The sequence below is a fragment of the Eutrema salsugineum genome, unplaced genomic scaffold (genome assembly GCF_000478725.1).
Source record: "Eutrema salsugineum unplaced genomic scaffold, Eutsalg1_0 scaffold_11, whole genome shotgun sequence".
Classification (NCBI taxonomy): domain Eukaryota; kingdom Viridiplantae; phylum Streptophyta; class Magnoliopsida; order Brassicales; family Brassicaceae; genus Eutrema; species Eutrema salsugineum.
The window spans coordinates 10,744,157-10,751,551 of record NW_006256901.1 but is presented as its reverse complement, the minus strand read 5'-3'; the positions used below and the strand labels follow the sequence as shown (position 1 = coordinate 10,751,551).

At 41.9% G+C, this 7,395-nt stretch overlaps 1 non-coding gene across 1 annotated transcript; it reads right to left on the bottom strand.

Annotated features, from left to right (window-relative positions):
• Window positions 1–727: 727 nt before the first annotated feature.
• LOC112090015 lies at window positions 728–834 on the bottom strand. The gene has a single exon (XR_002901374.1). It is a non-coding gene; the product is annotated as a small nucleolar RNA R71 (small nucleolar RNA).
• Between the last annotated feature and the right edge of the window lie 6,561 nt (window positions 835–7,395).

Below are 7,395 nucleotides of genomic sequence, written 5' to 3'. Positions count from 1 at the left end.
GGCCAGTTAGCATTAGTTTCTGATATAGTTTTTGAGATCAAGTTTAGTTTGTTTTACTGATTCCCTTTCAAGTTCTGTCTTTGTTTTCAGGTGTATGATCACAAGAGGACAACTTAGAAGACAAAGCGAAAGAGCTGCTCATTTGGAGAGATTGGGAATGGATCAGCACGTTGGGATTGAGCACCAGGCTCAAGAAGCTGCTCACGGTCAAGGAGTTGGTATTGGAGCTAATGGGAACAGAAATCACGTTCCACACGGTCAGGTCCATCAGGGACCAGCTCAGGGTAATCAGAACCAAGACCGGCCTCAGGTTAATCAACCGCAACCCTTCCCAAACCCACCCTGGCGTCAAGAGCCTCCACTGGTCTATGTAGGAGACAATGACCGAGCCAATACACACCAATACAGGGCCGGCATTCAAGCTCCTCCAGTTCAGAACACAAGTTTTGAAGTGAAAGCCTCTATGCTCAACATGGTGCAGAACTCTAAGTTCTATGGGCTGCCAAATGAGGATCCTTTAGAGCATTTGGATCACTTTGATAGAGTTTGTGATCTCACAAAGATCAGTGGTGTATCTGAAGACAGTTTCAAGCTCAGGTTGTTCCCATTCAGTTTAGGAGACAAGGCACACCAATGGGAGAAGAACCTACCTAGCGGTTCAATACAAACTTGGGAACAATGCAAGTTAGCATTCTTATCTAAGTTCTTCTCCACTGCTAGAACCGCCAGGCTAAGGACCAAGATTTCAAGATTCACTCAGCATTCTGATGAGACCTTTGGAGAAGCTTGGGACAGGTTTAGGAGCTATACAACTCAGTGCCCACATCATGGCTTTTCAGAAGCCTCTCTCCTTAGCACTTTGTATAGAGGAGCCGTTCCCAAGATCAGAATTCAGCTAGATACAGCATCAAATGGGAATTTCTTGGCAAAAGAAATCACTGCAGCTATGGAACTTGTTGAGAACCTAGCCATGAGCCAAGACACTTATGGGGAAGACTATGACCGGTGCTATAGAGGAGAAGGTTCTAGTAAACAACAAGAGCTGGAAAAGACGGGTTTCACTTCAGAAAGAACAAAGATGGAGACATTAAGCTCTGAACTTATGACTCTTAGAAAGAACAAAGGCATTTGCACTTCAGAAACTCAGATCCCTCTTGCTGGTACAGCTGTTCAAAACCCCAAAGATTATTGCAATGCCATCTACTCAAGTGATGATCATTCAGCTGCTGTTCAAGAGATTGAATACCTTCTTTATGGTCAAGTCTCTGATGGGTCCAGTCCTAATAAAGAGGAAGAGGACGCCATTATAGAGGACTTCATGAGCTTGTTACCTGATCTCAATGAGGACATTGCAAAGGACCAGCCGGTTGCTCAGGAACAGCCAAAGAATGATGTTCCAAGCCTAGATTCACCAAGTGTGAAGCCTACATCACTCCCAAAGCTGGGTAATCCAGGGAAATTTACAATCTCTTGCACCCTTGGGAAGTTCAGAGTTGAGAATGCCTTGTGTGATTCAGGCGCAAGTGTAAATGTGATGTCTCTTAGCATGATGGAGAGACTTGGGATCAAGAACTTAAAGGAATATCCTTCTTCCATCACTTTTGGCGATTCTTACTCAAAGAAACCTCATGGGCTGATAGAGAACTATCCTTTGAAGGTTGGTGAGTGCATAGTTCCAACTGATTTCATAGTCATGAAGATGAAAAAGACAAAGGAACTTCCACTTTTGCTTGGAACTTCATTCCTTAACACAACTGGTGCAAGGATTGACTTTGATACTCAAAGAGTGGTGCTTACAAAGGTGGATAAGGACGTTTCTTACCCTGTCAAGCCTCCCTTAGCCGAATTTTGTGGATCAGCTGCTCAAGAGATAGAAGAGCCCAAGGTGCTTGAGATGCATTATGTGGGAAGTGTTGGAGTTTTAGGAGAATCTAAATCCATTTCAGCTGTGGAGAAAGGAGAACAAGCCCACATCAACTATGGTCATAAGGATGAGAATGGAGAGCCTTTGATCAGATTAGAAGATATCTTCCTCACATGGTCTCCTACACTTAGTGAGCTAAAGATGATCAACAACAAAGGTGAAAGTTCAGCATCAAAAGAAAAGAGCCTTGAACTTGAATCTTCTTCTCAAGATTTTACTCTTACTCCTTGGAAAGATTCTGATGGATCCACAAAATACAACCTGGATTGCAATGGGAAATCAGGGTTATTTGCTGAACTCAGAACAGGTCTCACAAAAACGATCTTTGACAAGGATCCTGATGGTATTCAAGCGCTGATGCAAAAGGGTCTCAAGGTGGAGCTTAAAGAACAAGGTTCTAAGGGTACTCAAAGGAACCAGACCTCGGCATTCATGCTCAAGACAATAGAAGTGCTCAAGAACATCAGTGCTCATCCTCACCCAACCTAAGACAAGGTTTTACAAATTCAAACTTAGTGACTTTAAACAAAGTGCTCTTGGGAGACACCCCAAGCTTATCCTTGTACATATATCTTTTTAATCTCTTCTTTAGTCTTTCAGAATGTTTTGATGGGTTTGCTAAGTGATCTCAGGATTCTAGAAAGTGTTCTTGCTCAATGGTTTGAAGGAAAAAGTGCAGAGAGGAGCTTAAAGGTGGCGGCCTTATGATTCTGAGACCTCGGCCAAGCACCTCAAGATGATCATTACCGAGGTCTCTTGTTAGATCTTCACGGAACCAAGTGCTGTGAGAAGCCTTGGAGAGCCAAAGCCGAGGTGTTCCTGAGCTAATACCGAGGTGCCCTTGCCACTTACCCAGAAACTTGTCCACCTCGGTGTAGAAGCCTCGGCATGGCTAGGCAGAGGGGTCCCTGAACGAGCATGAACAAGGAGGAACGCTTGAGAGACTTGAGTCCAAGCAGAGGGTTCAAAGCACCAGCATCCTCCTCCATGTCCAATGCCTCCATTCCATCATGAACAAGTCTGGTAACTCTCCAAACTCTTTGTACATATGCATCTAGTTCTTAATTTTTCATTTTGCATTTTTCTTGCTTTTGCCTTTCACTTCTCTCTTATGCTTTTATAACACAGGGGACTGTGTTATTTAAGTGTGGGGGAGGAGTTTAGTGTTTACTAATCATGTTTTCTTTGATCTTATTTTCCAATTTGAGTCTTGAGTCTCATCTAGTTGCATCTAATCAGAAAATTTTCACAAAAAAATGTTCATTCTAGTTGCATTCACATTTTTTAGGATCGAGTCTAGTTGCATCATATAGGTTACATCTTGCTGGGAGTAATGATAGGTTTTCTAAGAGAGTACATCACTTTGAGAACTTGAACTGAATATGCTTGTGAATCTTTTTTCTGTGCTTGCAAAGTCTGAAATGATTTGAATCTGAGAAGCAAGTTTGAATTGAACTCAACTCTAATTAAGTGAGAACCTGAACTTGACTTGAAAATATCTTGTGATGCATTGTTTGAATAAGCTTGTGGATACCAACATACATACTTGAGCTAGAACCATTGTTTTTACCGCCCTTTTTCCTTAGCTCAAGTAGCTGAATCCACATCATGGATCAGTTCCCTCACCTTGAACCCATCCTTCTTTCAAGCCAATGTTTGTGTGTGAATTGAAAGGCCACCTTGGATCAAACTTAGCAGAAAGTGTTAGGTTTAGAGCGACAAGGGCAGGTCTCATTGAGTGCTGTGTTCCAATATTGAGGAACTGAGAGTGTTGGCGAGGAATAAGTGTGGGGGAAAAGACTTGTTGGTGAGTGAAAAAAGGTGAGATGAGTGGAAAAGAGAAAGTGGAAATAGCTAGGGGAATGAAAGAAAAAGAAATGAGTCTTGGAGTTTTGAGTTAAAGAAAGTGAGCTCTGGTGTCTTGAAAAGAAAGAGTCTAGCCCCTAAGTAAAAGAAAAAGAAAATAAGCCAAAGAGCTCAAGTGTTTTGGAAAGAAAGAAAAAAAAAAGAGGCTAGAGGTTGCAAATAAAAAAGAGCTATGTAAAGTTTGAACTCCAAGACTTGAGAATGAAAATGAAAAGTAAGTCCCCTAGTGAGAGGAAAATGAGTGTGAAAAGTGAGGTTCTTGAGAGAGTGAGCAGTGAGAAAGCTTTGAGTAGAGTGTGGGGTGTGATGAGTCTTTGCCCTTGTATGCATAGGTTGCTTTTTACCTTTAGCATTCTGCCAAAGTTTGATCATTCATAGAGAGATCCTTTTGCTGCATTAAACCCGCTTGAACACTGATGAGATCATTTTAATCTCATAGCCTCTCCCTAGCCAAGCCAGCTTGTTTAAACATTGCATCATTTGATTCACTTGATAAAAGCTTAATGAATGTGAAAGAGTTGAGAAAGAGGAGAACTTGTGGAGATTTCTTGTTGAGTTGATATATATCTGAGTATGGCTTTGCATTGCATAATTGTATTGGTCAAGAAAGGTTCTATGCTTTAGGGCTTGAATCGGTGTTAGCCTTTAATAAGGAGAGAAGGCTCAAGGGATCACGTGTGATGTTTAAGGAAGAAGAGAGTTGGTGTCCGTACAATGGTCCCCCCTTGGCGCGTCGTTTACACTTGGTCTTGTGACCGTTGGAGCTGTCACTATCTCTCGGGATCCATGCTCAAGACTCACATGTTTCCTTATGTCTCTAACCACTTTCTTTTGTATTGTAGCTTAGCTAAACCTAGTTTCTATTCTGTCTCCTCTATATATGTATCAAAGACGAGAATGAATAAACACACTACTTTGGGAACTCTTTCTCTCATCTCTTTTGCACACTCTCTCAAATCTCTTTATTCCGCTTAGTCTCTAAATATTCTAACATGGTATCAGAGCGATTGGTTCCGATTTCCTGAGTTTCTTTTCTCTATTCTTCAAACCTTATTCTCTAAATCTCTCATTCTCTAGTTCGCTCATCTCTTATTCTCTTGTTTCTCAAAACCCCTCAAGAACAAAATGAGTTCAAACGATGCAAACACCGAGATCTCAAAACCGGTGGTGATTCCTGTTATCCTCAAAGGAGGAAACTACTTGTTGTGGTCTAGAACCACAAAGACGGCGTTGTGTGGACGAGGGCTTTGGAATCACGTCTTAGAAGAACAGATTCCCGAAGAAGACGCCACCAAAGACGGAAAGAAGGATGGAGAAGCCAAAGCTGTGGAAGCAAAATGGTTCCAAGAAGACCAGACCGTGCTTGGCATCATTCAAAACTCCCTTGAGCCGACGATTCTTGAAGCTTACTCCTACTGTGAGACAGCAAAATCTCTGTGGGAAACTCTCAAGAATGTGTTCGGTAATGATACAAACCTGAGCAGAGTCTTTGAAGTCAAGAAGGCGATTAATGACCTGAGCCAGGAAGACATGGAGTTCAAAGCTCACTTTGGGAAGTTCAGATCTTTGTGGGCTGAGCTAGAGATGCTGAGGCCGAGTACTTTGGATCCTAAAGTTCTCAATGAAAGGCGAGAGCAAGACAAAGTCTTTGGACTTCTTCTCACGCTAAACCCCATCTTCAACGACCTCATCAAGCACATTTTGAGAGAGGATAAGCTCCCAAGCCTTGAAGACGTTTGTGCAAGGATCCAAAAGGAGCAAGGTTCTATTGGTCTCTTCAAGAAGCAAGAGCTCATCTCGGCCAACAAAGGTGTCTTTAAACCCGATGACAGGAAGCCATGGATCTGTGACCATTGCAAGAAGAAGGGCCACATCAAAGATAAATGTTGGATTCTTCATCCCCACCTGAAGCCGAGCAAGTTCAAGGATGCAAGAGCTAGCTTTGCTCAAGAAGGAGCCGGTGCATTGACACAAGGTGGAGATGGTGCCATGAATGTCTCGACTGAGTTTGTGAGAAAGACCGACCTTGAGGCTCTTATCAAAGCCTTAGCCGCAAAACAGTCTGGTATCACCTTCTTCTCTAATAAACCTAAAACCGCTTTAGTTGTAGATTCAGGTGCATCTCATCATATGATTAGTAACCCTGAACTGTTAAACAACATAAAACCGGCTTTAGGAAATGTTGTGATAGCTAATGGTGATGGAATTCCCATAGAAGGAACTGGTAACCTAAAGTTATTTGATAAAGATAGTAAAGCATTGTTTGTGCCTAAGTTCACTTCTAACTTATTATCGGTTAGTAGAGCTACCAAGGACTTAGACTGTTATGCGATATTTGGTCCTAATGATGTTCACTTTCAGGATATTAAGAATGGGAAGGTACTTGGAAAAGGGGGAACCAAAGATGATCTATATGTTCTCGAGGATTCTTCATCAAGCGACTCAAATGCTTTCTCTTTTAATTCATGTTTTTCTGCAAGTTTGAACTCTATTTGGCATGCTAGATTAGGTCATCCTCACTCGCGTGCTCTTGAATTAATGTTACCTGATGTTGCTTTTGATCACACAAGTTGTGAATCTTGTATTCTTGGTAAACATTGTCGAGTTATTTTCCCTAAATCATCTACTATTTATGAACATTGCTTTGACTTGGTTCATTCTGATGTGTGGACTTCACCTTGCATGTCTAGGGATAGTAATAAATACTTTGTGACCTTCATTGATGAAAAATCAAAATATACCTGGATAACTTTACTTCCCTCTAAAGATCGTGTATTTGAAGCATTCACAAACTTTCAAAATTATGTGACTAATCATTTTAATGCCAAGATTAAGATTCTTAGATCAGATAATGGCGGTGAGTATACAAGTCAAAGATTCAAAGAACATCTAGCAAAGCATGGCATCTTACACCAAACCAGTTGCCCTTACACTCCACAACAAAATGGAGTTGCTGAGAGGAAGAATAGACATTTAATGGAGGTGGCCAGGTCGATGATGTTCCATACAAATGTGCCTAAACGTTTTTGGGGAGATGCTGTCTTAGCCGCATGCTATCTCATTAACCGGACCCCAACAAAAGTCTTACAAGACTCATCACCATTTGAGGTACTTAACAAAACTAAACCCTCATTAGATCACTTACGTGTTTTTGGGTGTGTTTGTTTTGTGTTTGTTCCAGGTGAACAGAGAAACAAACTTGAGGCCAAAAGCATAAAGTGTATATTCCTTGGGTATTCAACAACTCAGAAGGGGTACAAGTGCTATGATCCTGTTAATAGCCGCACTTATGTGTCCAGGGAGGTCAAATTTCTTGAGAACCAGGGATACTATGACAAGAAGAATTGGGAGAGTCTCAAAGACCTGTCAAGCTCCCCATCAGATCTCGCTACCAGTCTGCGGTTCTTGCTGGATCACCTTGGGAACCCAGTCCTGCCCAAGCAAGTGCATAAGCCGGTTCCTACAAGTACTCAAGAAGAAGCTGAGCCGGTACCATTGAGTTCAGAAGTAAATCAAGAAGAGGAGCAGAGTCAAGAGCCAACTCCAGATGACTTAGAAGTGGAGGCAGAGGAATCAGTCCCACAAGAACAAGGAGAGGCGGTGTA